This window comes from Apostichopus japonicus, chromosome 23 (assembly GCF_037975245.1).
Source record: "Apostichopus japonicus isolate 1M-3 chromosome 23, ASM3797524v1, whole genome shotgun sequence".
Classification (NCBI taxonomy): domain Eukaryota; kingdom Metazoa; phylum Echinodermata; class Holothuroidea; order Aspidochirotida; family Stichopodidae; genus Apostichopus; species Apostichopus japonicus.
Genome location: NC_092583.1, coordinates 120,028 through 141,038, shown reverse-complemented (window position 1 = coordinate 141,038; position 21,011 = coordinate 120,028). Strand labels below are relative to the sequence as shown.

The window sequence follows — 21,011 nt, the reverse complement described above, 5'->3', positions numbered from 1 at the left end:
CATAATGGACCTATATACCTCACCCAAATTGACAAAACTGGACAGAAAGATTTACGTCGCTCTGAACAACCCCTCTTGTGAAGCAATAAATCAGGCGCGTAGCCAATGGGGGGGGGGGCGAAGGGGGAAGCCGCCCCGCCCCCCTTGAGCATATTTTTTATTTTTATTTTTAATGTTTTAAGGATATCGCAAGTATTTTCAAAAGAGAAAATGCTAAGATGCAACTTACAAGGCCTGGGAAGTGCCATTTCCAGCGATCTGGGAGGCATTTTCAGCCAAAATGTTCTTGTACGCTTCGCGCCAAACATGGTGGCGCTACGCTTAGATAGTTTGCAGAGCCGTATATAGAGAGAGTTTGGCCAACTGGCGATTTGTGACGTCACACGCAAACCATGGGCATCAAAATAGGTCCAGTTGTCGTTACCAGTTGCGCGAAACACGAAAAACACCACACACAATATATAGCAGCTTTGCACACTGTGCTCGTTGCGAACAAACGAAGCGACTCAGAATGTCAGATTTTGACAGGCATACGAGGAACAAAATGGATATCAGGTAATGAATTAGAGTATGCGTTAGTTAATGACATTTACGTTTATCTTCACACCTGAAATGCATAGAAAACTAGCTGAAAACCTGTCATTACACTTGTTTTATTTTACGCCTCATACTACTAGTCCTTCTTTAGTCATACAAACGAAAAGCACAGATCACAGTCCTGGCTAGGCTAGATTACAGACGCACAACTATAGCATCAGGCCTACATTAATAGATCCTTCAATTAAATAAAGTAGGCCTACACATAAAATGACAATTTATGCTTCATTGATCTTTTCAGGTTTGCCCAAAGTAGTTGTACCAGAGGTCATTGTATTAGGATTAATATTCGGCATAACTTTTTCTCTAAAGTCTAATACAACTTATACAAGGGTTGTGAATGGATGGAATGGTTTGCCTGAGAAGGTTGAATTGCAAGTAGTGTGAATGGGTTTAAGAATACTTTGGATGAGTACATTAAGCATTGTAATTGGGTATGACATTTGATGTCCTCGGTTTTATTCCTCTCATATAGCCTTAGGGTCCTTAATGGGGACTTGAATGTCTCTCCTGGTTTTTTTTTCTACTAAACTATATACTTGAGTGTAGGAGTTAGCAATAGTTGGGAGTCTGTGGGCAAACCTAAGACTGATATTGTGGTGTTAATTTCTCAGGAATGTAGTACTAGGCTATAGTAGGTGCAACAGATTGAATGGGTCTGTCGAGAAAAAAAAAACCTGCAACAGCTGAATACTGGTGTATGTTGTAGCTTATGTATTTTCCATTAACATATATACTATACGGTCATGTCCTTAATAAGGTTTCATGGATCACATTGACATAGTGTGCCTACTTGTCAGTGTTGTCAACTGAGCACAGGGCTGATGACATCATTCAGTTTGTTATTATGCAGACAGCAAATGGCCATAATGATAATTATTAATTGTTACTTATTCTTCATACTGCCCTTACTGGCCTTACCTGAACGGTGATGTATAAAAGTGCAAGAAGTTGTTAAGCTTTTCATTTAAGAATCATTTCAGCCTGTCCTATTTCAAACATATGATTGGCAGGTTTCCACGTTACATAGCTTATCAAAATGGAGCTGTTCTGTAAAGCAAGAAAATCACACATATGCATGCATACAAACACACTCATATAACAATTTCTGAATATCTTTTCAGCTGCCCAAAGGTACTGGAATGCAAGCTCTGTTGGGTGAATTAAAAAACCCTCATTGTACTCTTTTATTATGGTCGGCGTAGCTGGAACCAGCAATGATGGTGATGTGGATTTGACAGTACCTAGACAAGAATTCAATAGCTGCTTTGTGTTGAAGTGGGTTCAACTTGCTCAAGGCCATGACAGGATGACGACTAGACATCAGGATGAATTATCTGTTGCAGAGCTCTATAAACCAGGCAGTTGTTAAAACATCCATTGGGTGACCCTCACAGTCTACCAGGCACTGCATCGCAGAAGCAAAATGAAGTGTGTGTGATACCTTCATCTTATGAGAGTGGAATGGTATCAGTGTGGCCTCTGTCAATTTGGCTTCAAGTCTTTGTTTTCTTAAAAGCTGAGAAGATCTTTCAGTGGTTTCACATTGACCTCTGTACTTGACAATTCATGTGTATTTGCCAGCTCAGGAGGAAGCCAGATTTTAATTACATTAACCAATGCTGACTTTTTTTTGGACATGTGGTACATCTGCAAGGAGGTGAAGGAAGCAGTTGGAGTTGCATGGATGTGGAATCTTGTTGATAGTCTGGCAGTCTTATCCACAGATTATCCCAAAGCTTCTCCACATTGCCACATTCAGAACTTATTACATTGATAAACTTGAAAATTGCAGGAATCTAACGAAGCACCCATCAAGGGAGTTTGTATAATTATTGAAAGCTGTGACCTTCTGATGTGACAGACTAATGTGAAATAAAGGGCAGTAGATTACCTTGTAAATGAACCTTGTTATTGTTTGATTGTATCTAATGTTTGCAAAATTTTAAGTTGCATGCTACCAATTGAAACATAATTCTTTCTCTATTAATGGGATATAAATACTTCTCCTTAAAGGGTGTGAAGACTCCCGCACAAAGAAACATCTCATGCCGGTTATCTGACCTAGTTTCGAATGCGGTGTAACAGAAGTGTTAGACACCACCATTGATCCCAGAAAATACACACACAGCTTGCTACCATCTGTAAATAGACATTAGTGTACAGTCAATACAAACATCACGGTCAATGACCACAACACAGTGCACATAGCAGCGTGGACATCTCAGGTCTAGATAAAAGATAACAAGGTATCAGGTTCATTACTGTCTGCATTTTGTAGCGACGCAAAAAAACTTCACTTGCAAGCAACGGAAAGTAAACTTTTTCAGAGCGTGGCATGCGGTTTAGGGCAAGTCTTCAATACCTTTAAATATACTGCATCGGTTGTTGTCACTTGATCATTTGCTTGTGTGTGAGCTAAACAGCTTAAATAATATGTAAAAAAATAATACAAACTTTCAAATTGCCAGATATTTACTTGCTCAAAATCATTATCCCATCATGATTTGTTGCTATCCTTGAGTCCATTATTCAGATGATGAGGCAGATTCCCTTCAACTCTCCATGATGAAGGTAAAACCTTATATCTTAACCAACTGCCATTGAGTGTCCATTTGAAAGTTTCAAACACACAAGTGCATTGATTAAAACAAAGACTTTATTGCTGTGGTTGCAGGAACTGGATTTCAGTCTAGTAGTCACTCACCAGGTTCGTCTTTATCACAGTCTGCTAACTGTGGCTTTTTATGTTAGGAGTTTTTCTTCAGAGCACATGCCACCTTTGATTTGTAAAAAAAGTCCTGAAATTCAGGGAGTTAAAATTTACTGTCTAAAGATAATTTAAAAAGATTTTTTTTAACTTCAATCGTCAATGTGGGTGTCAATTAAGGGAATAAGGAGTTACTGATGCAATGACTTTCTGGCATAAGTGCATTTATAATGTGTTAAAACTTGAAAGGTGTATCATACTGCATCCCCCCCCCCCCCCTCTTAATTTGCACTCCGTTGGAATGCACAGACAGTTTTGCTTATTAATGAAATACCAGTTAACACTAAATTTTCAAGGCTTCCTTTAAAACAGTCAAACGAAACCGTGCATTGCCTAAGCTAGGCCTACGCAATAGTTTGAACATTTCTTTATCAACATGTGGTGACAGGGCTCTTAAGATAATTCAGTGACCAAGACAAGAGTGTAGGGTAGTCTTTGCAATAAGCATGACTAAGGCTAGGCTACCAGTACCATAATTAGCCTTGGCCTAGTGGTCTTTGAAATGTAGCCTAGGCCCCTGCTACTTTGATAAATGATAGTTGACTGCATCCAAATTAAACCAAGGCCTAGGCTATACTTTTGAAGAAGAAAAAATTAGGCTGAATTCATGTTAGCCTAAAAAGGCTAGGCCAATGCTGACAATTAACACAAACCAAGATCATTTAACCATTTGGGCACTTGTTTATGGCATACTATAAGGGTCTATATAATTAGGCCTGATTGTGTACACAACCCACAAGTTGCCAATGAGTATAGACCTAGCCTAACTAGTTTAGGCTACCTAGGCTACTTTGTTTTCCTTAGGCCTAGTTTAATTGGGCCTTATACTGTGCTATATTATGTAATGTGCTATAACAGTTGTAGTAATAGCAAGAATGGTCCAGGTCTAAATAAGCCCAGGCTTAACTTATGCTTCGGGCTTAACTAAGGATTAGGGCTTTACGTGATGCCTAGAGGCTAGCCCACCCTTTTACATTAAACTAAAAGTGATACTTTTTTAGGCTAGGCATAGCCTAGGCATACAATAACTAGGAATTAGGATAACTATATGTGCGACTGAAACTGCCATGCCTATGATTAGGAGAGCTGGCATAATGAAATCGAATTTGTGGATCGTAAAACGACAGAGAATAGCCATGAATGTAATTACAAAAACCAGTCTGGACGTAAAATTCTCGCATTGCTTGTACATTACTCGTATTACACTAGGGCCTATAGTATCGGCCTAGGCTACACAGACTTTTTTTCATTAGATCTGCATCTTGTTCTTTCTACTTCCAATAAAATCCTCTTCTTTTATGGTCAGTCGGAAAATCAAACAACAATATCCATGTTCTGACCGATTGCAGCATCCCCAGCACCATTTCTTTCATAATTTCGTACTTTTTTCGTGTACACAAACGATAGTCTATACACTGTGAGTATGCGTGTCGCCTGCTATAAAGTTTTCAAGTGGACCTATTTTACCTCCCTGTGTGGGCGTTTTCCCTCTCGACCAATCCAAATCGGTTACATGGTTGGCCAAACTCTCTCTATATACGGCTCTGATAGTTTGCAATACCGAATCTACAGTTTCGCCACTCCCTTGGCATATTCCTGGCTACGCACCTGCAATAAATACCGCAACATAATTATAGGCGAGATTACGGGGGGGGGGGGGGGGGGGTAGCTGCGGGATTCCACCCCACATTTTATTCCAGACCTTGAGGTGGCTTTTTATTCTATTCAGTTTTATATGCTGATAACATAATTACATTTTGCAATACACAACTATAGTAGTATGGATTAGTATATAGATATTGCACCATTTTACATATAGGGGCCTTAAAATCCAAACATTTCCCCTCCCCTTTGACCCCTCCGCCAGGTTTTTAGACACTAAATTAAAAAACATATACAATTAAGAAGTGAAATGGCGAATTGCCCGGCAATGATTCGCAGTGTCACACTGGCAATACGTACATATATACAGGGGCGTCGGAAGCTATTTGGGATTGTTACGGCAGATCAGAGTGTGGCCATCTATCATAATCATCGGGGGACGTTTGGTAGGTCAAACTACGCTATGCGCCACCATGTTGTCGCGTTGCGTAATGAAGAAAATTTGGAAAAAATGCCTCCCGGATTGCAGGAAAAGGCACTTCCCGAGCTTGAAAACAAGACCCCTGCCATGCCAGAGTAGTCACGATTAAACTTCTGAAACACATTTTTGACGTATGTTTCATTTTGGTTCTTTATTTGTTGCCATTTTTTTTCTTAGTCTGTCCTACTTTTTTTTTGCGCCGTGAATATCGGCTCCGTCGCCCCTGATATAACGAATGATAAGGAATGGAATAAGACGAATGATGGGATTTACAGAGCTGCGATTGCCAAAGGAATACATGATGAATGACAAGTATATCTATACTACCTATAATATGACATTGTGAATGAATGAATGACAGACTTTTGGCATGACGTCTATGGCAAGCAGATCCAGGGGTGCAGCTTGACCCCCTCGATCCCTGCCCCTCCCTTGGCTGGCACCTCGAAAAAGCGGGGGGATCGACATGTGTTTACAAATATTTTTATCCTAATCTTAAATAAATTATACAGGAGCGTTGGGCCGTGGGCTGAGGTGCGGGTAGGAGCTGGGTTGCCGTGCGGATGCATCAAGCTATATGCACTGAAATCCGAGTTAAGCAAAACTCATTCGTACGACGACATCTATTACTTTTCTGTCAGAAAGAGCCTACTGCAGTGCAAAAGACACTTCCATATTTGTTCGGCTGATCAGATCAGACCGAAAACGGCGTTTTTCTTTTATGTACTCCAGTCCTAAACCTTATCAGCAGATCCCTACTTCCTTGACTAATTTATTCATTTATTTTTTCTTATTTACATGTTTCATTGATAAACGTTAGCCGATTGGATGAATATTAGGCACTCCATACGTCATATTATTTCATATGACCACTAGTCATTCGGTATATCGGCCTTGTAAATCGTTTTATTATTTCTTGTCAATCGTTTTGTTATTTCTTGTCATTCGTCATATCATTAAATGGTATTTGCACTGTCATTCTTCATGTCATTCATAATCATTTAATTGTCCATGCTTTTCGTCACATCATTCTGTGTCATTCGCCGTATAATTCCTTGTATTCTCTTTGTCGTCGACTGTGGAATTAATTCATCGTGTCATCCAATAAGTTAACCCAGACTAATCAAGGGCGGCGGAACCGGGGGGCACAGGGGGCACGTGCCCCCCACTTTTCCTCATGTTAAATATGTGCCCTTTTTCTACATAAAAATTGTACTCTTGATCACCTTACTATAGGTCAGGACAGGTGTAGGAGCCCAATTTGATTTGGGGGCTGTAACGACTTGGCCGAAAAATATAAGCAAAATTTTTCGCGCGCTCCGCGCGCGCTCAACGTCTGTGCATATCATATAGGCATACACTCGTTATTACACCGCATGCCAATAACATACAATCATTTGCCGTGTTATTATCCTTCCATATTATTTATAAGTATTGGGGAAGTCGTTACAATAATAATGATAATAATAATATCATAATTTCCAAAACTTTATGCATTGCTATATTACATTGTGCCATTTATAGCCTACTATGAATAATGAGTATAGTTTTAATATCCCATAACCTACCCCATCCTTTCGTATTTTGACATATTTCATTTGCTTTCATGCATGTATCGATCGCGTGTGCAGGGACTTGGACTTTATAATGATTTCACCTCATTTTGTCTCGACAGAAAACTTGTTGCCCAATTTGCACATTGGATATTGCATTGCTAGTATGCATTTTTTCCTTGAGAGGGGGGGGGGGGGGCGTTGATGGAGTGATGTGTATACGCAAATAAGATAATACAATAAGAGTTATAAAGGGTACTAAATATCAGGCTGCATCAGTCCAATCGAATTTCTGGAAAGTGCCCTTCGACGTCGGTGCCCCCCCCCCCCCCAGATTAAAAGTGCTTCAGCCGCCCTTGCCAGACTTCGAACTGAAACAAATAAAAATCTGTTTAAATCTATTCTAAAGCAGCGAGAAAACAGTATATGTGCACTGGTACCAGTGGTGAGATTTAGCTCTCTGACAAGAGCGCACAAACCAAGTCACATTGGCCGCGGTGATCAGCGTGTCTGAACGCCTGGCAATATAATAATCGTGCAAGGAAGTATAACTAGTACACTCTTAAAACGTTGGTTAAAAAAAGAATGGTATAGGACCCCCGTTCACTTAATTGGTTAGTTTGTACCCTTAAGTTGGTTAACTGGCAGTATTTGGGCTATTCCAATAAGTATGTACATTTCACAGTCCGACGTTTAACCAACTTGTTTATAACTTTACCGCTCACTGAGTAAAAAAATTCGCGCGTACACATATATGTACACTGTACGTACATCAGCGCAGCGTCTATAACACACACTACATAACACGTCATGCATAGTACGATCCCTGACGGTGGTTTAGTAATCAAGATTACAGCTAACGCCATGGCAGATATCGAAGACAGTGCTGTCTTGAATTTCTTGAAAAAATACGAGATGGAGTCTCTACATGAAACTTTTATCGGTAAGTGTAGCTTAACATCGGTAAAAAGTTTGAACTTATGTGGGCACTGAGACCCCCAGTGACAGTATAACGTTAGGCTCAGAGGCCAACGCTAGGCTTATACTAGGCTAACGTTAATACTAGTACTATACTAGTATGCCTAATACTAACACTAGTAATATTAGTAACAGTATACTACTAAACTGCCACTGAGTTTAACACAGTGCTTTAATCGATGTTAAATGTTATGAATCTTTTTCGTGTTTTTCACCATATAGTGTTGTTCGTGTAAAAGACATAGGCCTAGGCCTAATTATTAATGAAAATGTTGTATCCTTTTAAAGTCCAAATACAAAATCTTTGACCTATTGTCTATAGCCTAGCGTATACATCCTATTTTCAAGTGCCCTGGAGACCAAGAGATATTTTTAATAGAATTTATAATAAAAATTATTCAATATGGTTATGTTTCTGAATGGATTGTTTCAATTGTCAATAGATAGGCCTAGGATACAATTTGCTGTATTGTTATCAACATTTTAGCTATTTCCTTTTAATCTACAGGCCAAGCTCCTTTATTAAGGCAGCGTTAGCAGCTCAGCGGTTGTTGATTTGTTTCCCTTTCTGAAGGATCCAGAATCTCCCTTGGGTTATGTAAGCATGTTTATGTTCTAATATCCCTCGCCTTAGTTGTCATTAGCCATAGTATAGACCACTCTCGTTGTTGTGTTGAGGTGACTAGTTTCCTTTTTCCTGCCCTTTCAAAATGTCTCTAAAATGTGGACCACAACACACTGCCCACAATATCACTACTTTTTGTCATCTGTAGTCAAGTAATATAATCTTCTGTGGGTTCTACCAAGTAATTTGTTCATCTTATAGAGGACTGTGATACTGAAATCTATTTTCAATACTACCAGGATTATATAAGCATCATTTAACTGAATAATTTCTAATTGAAGTCAGCACTAGGGTGACAAGGCCTTTTAATATGTTAAAAATATCAAAATGGTTGTTCAATTGTCACATTGGGAAATCCAAAAACTGTAACATAGGCACTGGTTTTCAGTGGGCTTCATCTCTCAATCTAACCAAGGTATTAATGAAGTTTGTTGTTCAGTAGGTACCCTCATTATTCCATAAAATATCAGAATTCTGCAACTTATTGATTATATGTGCAATTAGGGTCAAACCCATTACTTTTAGGCTTATCACTTAAAATCAATTGTCATAGTGTCCCCTGGGACAATACTGTTTCATCAGTAAGCATACAATATTATGTGAGGACAGTATGGAGTGCCACAGTGTCCTTAGTCATAGCGTCCATATTGTTACCGTGCAGTTGTGGACATGTACAAGACATGTTTGTGGTTTGCTGGCTAAAAGCCTATGTTTCAACCAGCTAGGAAGTTTTAAATGTTGGTGTACAACAGCTTTACATGTAGATCAATAAATCTTTTTCTGAGTTGACTTGAATTTTGCTACCATACTTCAGTTTGATAAAAGAGTATGCTGATTTCATGTGCAGGAACCATGGTATTGCAAAGGTGCTGCAGGACGACCGGCGACAGGGTACAGTATCTAGAAGAGCACCTACGCTACGTACGTAAAAAGAAGATTGCCATGGTGAAAGATTCCCCCGGTGCATCAAGTCCACCTACTCCTTTGACTAAAGTGTCCACTCCACCAAAATTGAGAGGTGTGTAATAGGTTTTACTAACTATTCTCAGGATTTGACTTATCTCTCGTGCCCTGACAATGATCAAAGACTGGCATAGGACACGTTATACCTACCACAACCATTGGTAACTTCAAAATTTGATGTTAAGGCATCTCTGTTTAGTAGGAAATATATGTTTTTATTGTCCTTGCCAGAAGCTGATCTGGAGAACAAAGAGGAATTGGTGATGATGACTGAGTGGCTGAAATGTAACATGGAACCAAGAGAGAAAGTATTGGACTTCATGAGGCAAACTGCAGTTTACAGACAACAGCAGATCAAAGACCACTCAACTAACATTTCAGATATTCTGAAAGAGTATCAAAGGTTGTTAGACCGTGGAATGGTAACTATCAAATTTGATTTTTTGCTGCTTAATTAAAGAGAAATACGTAGGTGATTTTGCATCAAAAATACTAAAGAAGTGAGCTCTGAATACACGAAGATACTATTCAAGACCATATCCTTTAACTCTTGAAAAAGGAAGTGGAAAAATTACTAGCAAGGTTTTGATTTAGCAGAAACACTGAAATTAATTAAGTCACTAACCTCACTGATGAGTTAATACTATATTTCACTTTGAAGCCTATTTGGCCAACTTAAAAACAGTACTTTGATTGTCTACATATCTAGTTTGATTGGAAAGAACTAGTTTCACTGCTTTTTTTAAATGATGGCATTATATTTTAAATCTCTTTTAATATATGTCTGGAAGTTTATGACAGTTATCAGCCACACAGTGAAGAAATGTGACTGACTTTTAATTTAACCTTAGGCATCTGGCAGATCAGTATGCTTTATACCAGATTGGGAATAAATTTTATTTTTGGATGAAAATCTTGCCTTATTCAAGGATATAGCTAGGATTTTAAGAAAGGTTGCTGATGTTGAGTGTAAAAAAGGTATAGATTCAAGCGGTATAATATGGTTTACAATTTGTACAAAGTTTTTTTGTTTTAATATGGTGTCTTTGCCATTCAGTGCTATGGTTTTATGTGCAATGTTTGCTCTGCATTTCTTGCAATTGTGTACCAATCTAACAACTTGTCTATCACCTTGTTACAGGGAGACAAGATAAATTATTCCCATGAATATGCTTATGATCAGTAATGATATCACAAATGTTAAATATTGAATTTTTGCAATTCAAATTTCCCCCCCCCCCCACCACATTAATAAAATATTTTGAAAAAAATATATTTTTGAGCTGTATTTTGAGATATTTTCAAAGCATATGTCAATAAATGTTAAATACTTACTTTTCTTTCCCAGATGTTTTCTAAATGTTATTAAACTAGCCAAAGGTATCAAGCAGTTGGATTTACCACATCCAGCTTCAACAATACTTAGTGTTTGTATAGATGCATGCAACCAGACTTTAACAAATTCAGTGAGAGGGATTTTTTAATGGATCCTAGTGGATCAAAAAAAAAGAATACGCTTACACACATTAAAGTATTCTATTTCCCTTTGCTCTTTCAGGTAGAACAAGATTTTTCAGTGCTTTGGCCTGAGCATGAGGATCACCTGTATGAGAAATGGGACTTGTACTACAATGGGATTATAGAATATGGCAAACAGGTTGAAAATTGGCAAGGCCTCTTGGATTGGAGTACGTTGACCTAGAGAGTTTGTCTATTGGTAAGAGTGCTTCTTATTTCAATGCACATAGTTGAGCTAATTTAATTTTTGTATGTTGGTCATTCCTTGCAATCTTTTACCACCATCTCACTAGGAACTTCTGAAAGATCAGGTTTGACCAATTATCTGTAATATATCTGATCTTGTTCTCAAAATAGCCTTAGTTTGCTTTTTGTAAAGACAACAACACTTCCATTTCTTTTTTTATAAAAATAATAAACTGAAATTGAACAAAAAGCATCAATGGGATCTGGTTCAGACAGAAACCAAGTTGGGTTGGTGCAGACATAGTCCCTTGCTTAGACTCCATCTGACCTATCTTTGGGATTTCATTTAAGCTAAAAGCTAGTGACTACTATAGAACAATAGTACACAAGGTATGTCAAAGGTTCATCAGTGTTTTGAGATCTGAATATATAATAAAATATAAAGAGTAGATAACTTTGCAAACAGGTTGTGATAGCAGCACAACATTATGAATGTGGGCTTTTAAAGGAGACATATATGATTGAAAATAAACATACACAAAATACCAAACAGATGCTAACTTATCTCATTACATTCTCATGATATGCCATTTTCTCATTGCATTCTCATGATATGCTATTTTTTGATAAAAATGACTTGAAGGACTTCTAGTGTTAGAGACAAATAAAGGCAAGGGAAAATACAAATAATTTGTGCGGGTATTGTACGTGATAATGACAATTTATATGTTAAGTGGTCATTAATTGTGTTATAGTTTTATGCACAAGGACTTTGTGAACCTTGGAGGGAAGATTATCTTTAGTTATGTTTTGTCACTTTCACAGATAAGAAGGAAACATTGGCATTTTTTCTTCTTCCAGTCATCTTGAGAGGGAAAGGAAAGGGAAAAAAAGGATTGTGTTCAGTAAAAGAGGCAATCACCTCCTTCATGGACATTCAACCAGTAGGTGTTTAAGCATTCATTTGTCCACTTGTTGAAGTTCATTGACAACATGCTTATGACATATGTGTTTTGTAGTTTGTGATGGATTGCTTGTAAAAGTGGAATCTCAACAATTATGCTGGATATGTGTCAATGTACATAGATGCTCCCAAGCACATGAACCATATTCCGTTTGGTTCAAAATGGATAATTAATATTCATGAGTGGGCAGGGCCTACGTAATATTATTTAAATTTTGATTTCACAACAACAACAGGCTTGTCAAATTTTGCTCAAGGTAAATGACAGTAGTAGGATATGGGTCACACGTGTAGCTGATTTTAAGGAATAAATTATGAGTTGGTGATACAAATTTAATGATAGTAAAAGTATCTTCTAAACATGATAACTAAACAGTAAATTTCAAATGTATCAAACGTTCAAAGTACTTATTTTTAAACTAGCATGTCATCGTAAGCATAGATATGGGTGGCTATTAAGTTTGGCTGTGCCAAGTATAATTTCATATAAAGTGTTTTCGAAATACAAATCTGCTAGAATGGAGGGCTTTTTGCTGTCACAACTTCCTTTTGATTGACAAAGAGCAGCTTGTGATAATTTTCATTTTTTTCAATTTTTCTCACAGGAAGTGTCTGATATTCTACAAATTTCAAAGGCTATTGATGCCACAAAAAAGCCGCAGCCATTTGTTGTATGCAAAGGAACTCTCTTGGCACCAACCCAAACATTTGTTATTCTAGAACGGAGGCCAGTCCGTCAAGAATCACTACTGAAAGCTATCGATTTCTGTTTCAAAGCAATGTACATTTTGGACATGGCTTACCAACCCTCATGCTCTCTTGTGTGGCAGTTCATTCAAAATGTGATTTATGAAATCAAAGAAGCACATGTGCCAAGTTGCATAAGAGATCTTAGATCATTCTTGGCCTTTAAAAGTAATTAGTGGCTTAAAAGGAAAGAATTGTAAGCAAGATATTCATGGCTGATATTCTACAAAGTTCAAAGGATATTGATGCCACAAAAATACTGCAGCTACTTTTGTATGCAAGGAGCCCTCTTGGTACCAACCCAGATATTTGCTATTTTAGAACAGAGGTCAGTTTCTCACAAATCTCTTCTATAAAAGCTGTCTATTTCTGTTTCATGGCAAATGTGCATTTTGGACATGGCTTATCGACCTTCATGCACAAGGGCGTAGGAACCGGGGGGGGGGGGGGGGGGGGGGGGCGCCAGCACCCCCAGTGAAAAATATGGGGGGGGCGGAAGTATCATTCCGCCCCCCCCCCCCCCCCCCGCTCAACAAGTCAGACAACCCCTTTTTCATTTCCAAATCAGAAAAAAATCTCATTTGGAGCACCAAATTGCATCTAAGGCCAGGTGAAAATGCAAAATTATTTACAAAATGGAGTGGGTGTTGAAGTGTGCTATATTGCACCAAATTGCATCTGAGGCCACCTGGAAATGCAAAAAAAAATCCAAAGGGGAGGGCCACACCCCCTCCCCTTAGACCCCTCTCCCAGGCCGACATTCAGTCTTCAGCCCCCCCCCCCCCCCACTCAAAAGTACCTTCCTACGCCACTGTTCATGCAGTCTTGTTTGGCAGTTCATTCAAAATGTGATTAATGAAATCAAAGAAGCACATATGCCAAGTTGTATTATAGCATTCTTGGCCCTGAAAAGTAAGAACTGCCTTAAAAGGAAATTGTAAGCAAGAAGCTCATATAATAATTGTAAGCAAGAAGTTTGTATAATATTACTATTTTAATATTCACACACCAGCATCAGGTGCAGATAGCATCATCTTGAAGTGACATTTAATTAAAACTCATGATATGACATGTTTTTACATACCATGCTGGTACAATTACTAATTTTTATTGGAATCCCGATCTGATCAACTGATCTTTCATGAGTGAGTAAGGTTTAATGTAGCTAAATTTCACCTACACATGTATCTCTATATGTGGTGAAGATATATACTATACATCCAAATACTGGAAACGAACAATGCACTGGCTGCAATGTGCTGCATATATCATAAATATGTCTCTAAATGTAATCATGTACACCATATATGTATGTGATACTCAAGGTAATTCTTAATTAACTGTATGTATACTATAGGTAAACCTTGATTAATCAGATCATGATTGATGTTTAGATTCATAGATTGTTTATACATCAATTGATCTATAGTTACATATGTGAGATATTTAGTGTTACAAGTTTTCTATGAATACGGTTCTTCTTGAAGAGTAGAGGATTTTGTGTCACCTTAAAGGTCTGATAGAGCACAGCTAAGAAGTTGTTACATCCAAGCATATTTATGTGTTGTTTTGTTTTGTTTGTATTTTATTCACATGCATGGTTCAGCTGGTTATTGTTTTCAATAAAAACAAGTTCTCAAAATGTTATCCATCTGGCTTCTGTAATGTAACTGTTTGTTAATTTCTCAATATTTTTCAAGGAATTGTTTACTCTTTGCATTGCCATATTCAGCTGATTGTTACAAACTAGGTCTGCATGAACAAAACTTGTGAGGAGTCTTTCAACTACATTAAGTAAAATTCACTGAGGATCTTATCCATCACTGTCCAATATATTGCATTCGCCAACATATATTGGGCAATAAAGGCTCATTTAACTGCCCAACCCTTTTGTAATGGTAAAAGCCACTGCCCAATTTAAATATAGTAATTGCCCAATACAATGATTTTTAATTCCCCAATTTAATGATCCCTACATTTGTAAGTTCACCAATGATGGGCATAATTTACACAATTAATTTAACCAACAACTGTTGGGTACAAACTTATAGTTATTTTATTGGTTAAAAATGTTACCCAACGGCTGGTTAAAGCCGTTAACCAACAGGTGTTGGTTAAAATATCACCAATAAGTCGAATTTGACATACGTGCCCAGTGTTGGTTAAGGTATTGGTTAATTTTTTAACCAACTGTTTTTAGAGTGTAGGCCTACCATTATCACTTTGAAGTAAAGGAAAAGAATAATTTTGAAACTTCCATGCTCCTACGCAAACCACATACAATTATAGCCTATTGGTGTGAGAATTGGAAACTAATATGGTTGCTTTTCACTTTTGAGAAAGTTTTGAAATCAACGAATGCCACCCATCTTCAAATTGGGATGAAACGATAAAAGTTGCATCTACAGAAAAGGGGTCAGAATTTCAAGTTGGCCATCCCATATGGACCTCCATGTATATATTGTATAATAGGGGGAAATTAGCTTGGGAAGGGGTAGGGAGAATATTTATCCCCAAAGATAATTTGCTTAAAGCCAATTTGAAAAAAAGCCTGAGAAGATGATGGCAAATTCCTTTTTCTAACATTTCAAATAATTCTAGGGGAGGGTCCTATTAAGCCACGGGTTATATGTCTATCCTCCTCTTCGCCACCCACCCTTCCCCAAACCACCCTTTCCCATATTCACACACATATGCTTTGGTGTAATTCGTATAGGTACATGATAGTTGATCCAACTGACGTGATTTTATCATATAACCCAATAGCCTACCAAAGCAATAAAACAAAGTTCATTGCTTGAAAGTCACTGTGTTCACGCATAGCTATGCACCAAAACCAGACAGTGATCGAATGTGACCAAACTCTGGCGTGGAATGGCTAAACAGGGGGGGGGCAGTGGCGTCACCAGACTTTTCAGTCTGGGGGGCACAGGGGGGGCACCAGCATTTGATGGGGGGCACTTAGGTGGATACGGATCAACGTCCTGGGGAGGGGTCTAAGGGGAGGGGGTGCCCCTCCAGGCGCGGCGGAACGGACAAATTATTGGGGGGGGGCTAATGTGTGGAGACTATCTAAGCGGAGCGCCACCATCGGTTGGCGCGGAGCGTACAAGAAAAATTTGGGTTTTTCAAACCCCCAGATGGCCGGAAACGGCACTTCCCGAGTGTTTCATGCTGCGAATACCTAGCCCTAAAATATGGGTCTCAAGCCTGCAATTTCTCAGATTGCACGTAAAAGTCTGTAAAAACATTGTAATTTGTATATTCGATGGTGTTTTAAGAGAGTAGCTATTACTCGTAGTGTACTCGCAAAGACGTTTTTGAGTGTAATAAGGGGATGTTGGAGAACTGGCTGAAATGAAGCAAGTCATTGGCCTAAGACGAAGTTGTGTTGCGCTCACCGGTACTCACACTCACTGCTTCCACTTTTCACGGGGCGTGAAGACGCGGTTGGGGTGACAATATGGTCTATAGCCAGGGGACAGGCCGAGGGTCCCCCCAGCATTTACTAAAATTATCACACCTATATAGTATACGTGTGCATCGGACAGATCGACAAGTATGCATTGAAAAATGGGCAGATGCACGTTTCGGAGCCTTGGTAAATATTGGGGGGGGGGGGGGCTTATCATGCATTTGCCCCCTCAACTTTTACATTGGGGGGCTGAGCCCCCAAGCCCCCCGGTTCCGCCGTCACTGCCCCCCCCCCCTCCCCTTTGGAAAATTTTCGCATACGGAGGATGGGCTAGATGCAAAATGCTGCCACATTTGATGCTAAATTCGATCTGAAGATATCTCCAGAAATTGCTATTTTTGAGGTAATGATTTTAACAAGGCGCAGAATTTTGCAGAGGATATGAACCACATGCTGTTGATATTATGCCTAACCCTATATCAATAGAACCTACATTTGTTGAATTAATGTGTGCATGACCCCGACTCCTTTCTTGTCCTTCTCGTTTTCGCCCGTTATCTATTAAGATGTAACAGGTTCCAGCATCGTTATTGGCTCCTATCAGGGATCTCACCATGCAATCCAAAGTTTGATCACACATCGAGTATGGCTCAGTATGCAGGTGTGAACATTCGCCATTTGTTCCTACAAGCATCTGACCTCAAATGACCTCTGCACCCCCTACACAACAGGGTTAATATATGGGTCCACAAATATAGGCAAGTATGGTGCCTGCGGACCCTCACATTCTCACATTTCGTCAGCTCCTAACCTGTCAACCTCAGACCAAGGCAACATATTGCAGTACCCTCCCTTCTCACAGTCATGTAGCTCGCGAAGCGGACTTGTATATCCGCTGGTATGGCATGAGCACTGACACATTCAATGTAAATATCGACACCTGTTGTGATGGCGCGGGTTACGACTTCGATACCCGACGTTCAAGGATAAACTTGTTCATTTTTTCGCAGCTCATTTGAAGAAAATACGAATTACTGTGCTTCTTTGTCCTTATAAAAAACCAACTCAGATGATGGGAGTTGAATATAACAAAATATATATATATTTTTTTACCAACCCAAATCTCAGATGGCCCGGCACTAGGTTTTCCAGGGGGGGGGGCACGTGCCCCCCCTGCCCCCCCCCCCTTGGCGACGCCACTGGGGGGGAGCTTACATGCTGAAGATTTGTAACATGTATCTGAACCACCGTTGGCGCAAACAGTTTGGATAAACTAGAGTTACTTTATAGAGAAGAACTCTAGGATAAGATGAGACGACTTGCGTTCCCAACAACTGGGAAATTTTGGAACTACATAGCAGACTTTTCCCGACAAACGGCGTGATTTCCGTTGAAAAGCCTCCATATATTCCAGGCAACAGCCCTTTTACTATGCGGAAAATTAGTTCAGGCCGTATAGGTTCCCTAACCCGGGCCTAACCCTCGATCACCACACAATGGCCCGCATCTGAGTGTAAATCATAATATCTGTAAAACGTAAGACCGTTGGAACTGCTTGTGGACATAAGACATGTATAAGGTGTGTCAAACTAAGAATTTAACGATATGATATACTAAGACGTTTAAAACTATAAGACAATGTAAAACTAAGAATTGTTAACGTTATTTCAACCTGTAATACTATATCTTCTGCTCAGTATGACCGATGACCATTGGCGTCCACTGTGAATTTTTGACCCCATTCGCAAGCACATATAAAAAGTGCTGTGTTTTCGTATCTCATGTCTTTGGGCTGCCCATCAATTTTCATATAATTTAGTATCACCGAATAGATCAAAACCCTTCGTTAGTCTCTCACCAGGAGACTATATAATTGGAATACATGCCACTGAGAGAATTGTATATGGCAAGGACTTCAATATTTGAAAAATGAAATATAAATTTGACCAAGGTCCTCATCATGCAGATGGTCATTTCATTACAGACACGTCACTGTTTCTTTAGAATTGTCTTTGTCTTTGTCCTTGTCATTCTTAAAGAACCACGGTAGCCAAAACAATAAATGTCAAGTGGAAACAGGGGGCTTCTTGCGTGAACACTTGACTATATTTCGTTTACCGTATATTTTACCGCCTTTACTGCCCGCCGGATAAAACATACAACACTCCAGTCCCCCACCCCGGATATTCATTCCTCCATTAGTGTTGCAGTATAATCACGATATTCTGTCCCATCGGACTAAAAACCATACGTTAATCATCATGAGCCATAATGAATTAATATTCGTTCTGAATTGCAGACCCCCAGATTCTTCATCTTTATAATCAACATGCACAAACAGAATTAGAGTCGTCTTTACAAATCACAAACCCTTAGTGTGTTGCATTGCCAAATGTTTCTGTTCGTCTCAGATGACACAAACATTTTCATTTCCGTAGAAATAGTCCACTTGAACAATTCAACAAATTTTTCGTATTTAAAACTTACGATATACGTCGGCAGTGGCGTCGCCAAGGGGGGGGGGGGCAGGGGGGGCACGTGCCCCCCTGGAAAACCTAGTGCCCCCCGAGTGCCCCCCATCTGAGATTTGGGTTGGTAAAAAAATATATATATATTTTGTTATATTCAACTCCCATCATCTGAGTTGGTTTTTCATAAGGACAAAGAAGCACAGTAATTCGTATTTTCTTCAAATGAGCTGCGAAAAAATGAAAAAGTTTATCCTTGAACGTCGGGTATCGAAGTCGTAACCCGCGCCATCACAACAGGTGTCGATATGTACATTGAATGTGTCAGTGCTCACGCCATACCAGCGGATATACACGTCCGCTTCGCGAGCTACATGACTGTGAGAAGGGAGGGTACTGCAATATGTTGCCTTGGTCTGAGGTTGACAGGTTAGGAGCTGACGAAATGTGAGAATGTGGGGGTCCGCAGGCACCATACTTGCCTATATTTGTGGACCCATATATTAACCCTGTTGTGTAGGGGGTGCAGAGGTCATTTGAGGTCAGATGCTTGTAGGAACAAATGGCGAATGTTCACACCTGCATACTGAGCCATACTCGATGTGTGATCAAACTTTGGATTGCATGGTGAGATACCTGATAGGAGCCAATAACGATGCTGGAACCTGTTACATCTTAATAGATAACGGGCGAAAACGAGAAGGACAAGAAAGGAGTCGGGGTCATGCACACATTAATTCAACAAATGTAGGTTCTATTGATATAGGGTTAGGCATAATATCAACAGCATGTGGTTCATATCCTCTGCAAAATTCTGCGCCTTGTTAAAATCATTACCTCAAAAATAGCAATTTCTGGAGATATCTTCAGATCGAATTTAGCATCAAATGTGGCAGCATTTTGCATCTAGCCCATCCTCCATATGCGAAAATTTTCCAAAGGGGAGGGGGGCAATGGCGGCGGAACCGGGGGGCCTGGGGGCTCGGCCCCCCAATGAAAAAGTTGAGGGGGCAAATGCATGATAAGCCCCCCTCCCCAATATTTACCAAGGCTCCGAAACGTGCATCTGCCCATTTTTCAATGCATACTTGTCGATCTGTCCGATGCACACGTATACTATATAGGTGTGATAATTTTAGTAAATGCTGGGGGACCCTCGGCCCGTCCCCTGGCTATAGACCACATTGTCGCCCCAACCGCGTCTTCACGCCCCGTGAAAAGTGGAAGCAGTGAGTGTGAGTACCGGTGAGCGCAACACAACTTCGTCTTAAGCCAATGACTTGCTTCATTTCAGCCAGTTCTCCAACATCCCCTTACTACACTCACAAACGTCTTTGCGAGTACACTACGAGTAATAGCTACTCTCTTAAAACACCATCGAATATACAAATTACAATGTTTTTACAGACTTTTACGTGCAATCTGGGGAATTGCAGGCTTGAGACCCATATTTTAGGGCTAGGTATTTGCAGCATAAAACACTCGGGAAGTGCCGTTTCCGGCCATCTGGGGGTTTGAAAAACCCAAAATTTTCTTGTACGCTCCGCGCCAACCGATGGTGGCGCTCCGCTTAGATAGTCTCTACACATTAGCCCCCCCCCCCGCCCAATAATTTTCCCGTTCCGCCGCGCCTGGAGGGGCACCCCTCTCCTTAGACCCCTCCCACAGGACGGCAATCCGTATCCACCTAAGTGCCCCCCCATCAAATGCTGGTGCCCCCCTGTGCCCCCCCCCAGACTGAAAAGTCTGGTGACGCCACTGTACGTCGGTATATAAACTACTTGAAATTTTACCATCCTTTACAGTTATTCTAAACACCACTGAGACCTTTCGTCAAAGATTCATATGAAAGTTAGTAAACGTAAGATGACTCTATGTACAAACCAAAGTATGGTTTTAAACACCGCTGATATATTAGCCCAGGTTGTATTTCTATAACACGTTTAATGTTTAATGCAATTTCACTTAGTTATAATTGCATTCCACTTAAGTAGAATATAATTTAGCATAAGTATGATTCAATTTCACTTAAGTGAAATAGTATTATGCTTAAGTCGAATTCAATTTTATTTCACTTCATTAACTTATTAGGCCACATATTTTACTTTCACTAAAATGCCATTTCACTTTCGTAGAATTCAGTT

General features: G+C 39.6%; 1 pseudogene; it reads left to right on the top strand.

The window, feature by feature from the left end:
* Window positions 1–7,867: 7,867 nt before the first annotated feature.
* Window positions 7,868–13,426, top strand: LOC139964884 (uncharacterized; annotated as a pseudogene).
* The last annotated feature ends 7,585 nt before the right edge of the window (window positions 13,427–21,011 follow it).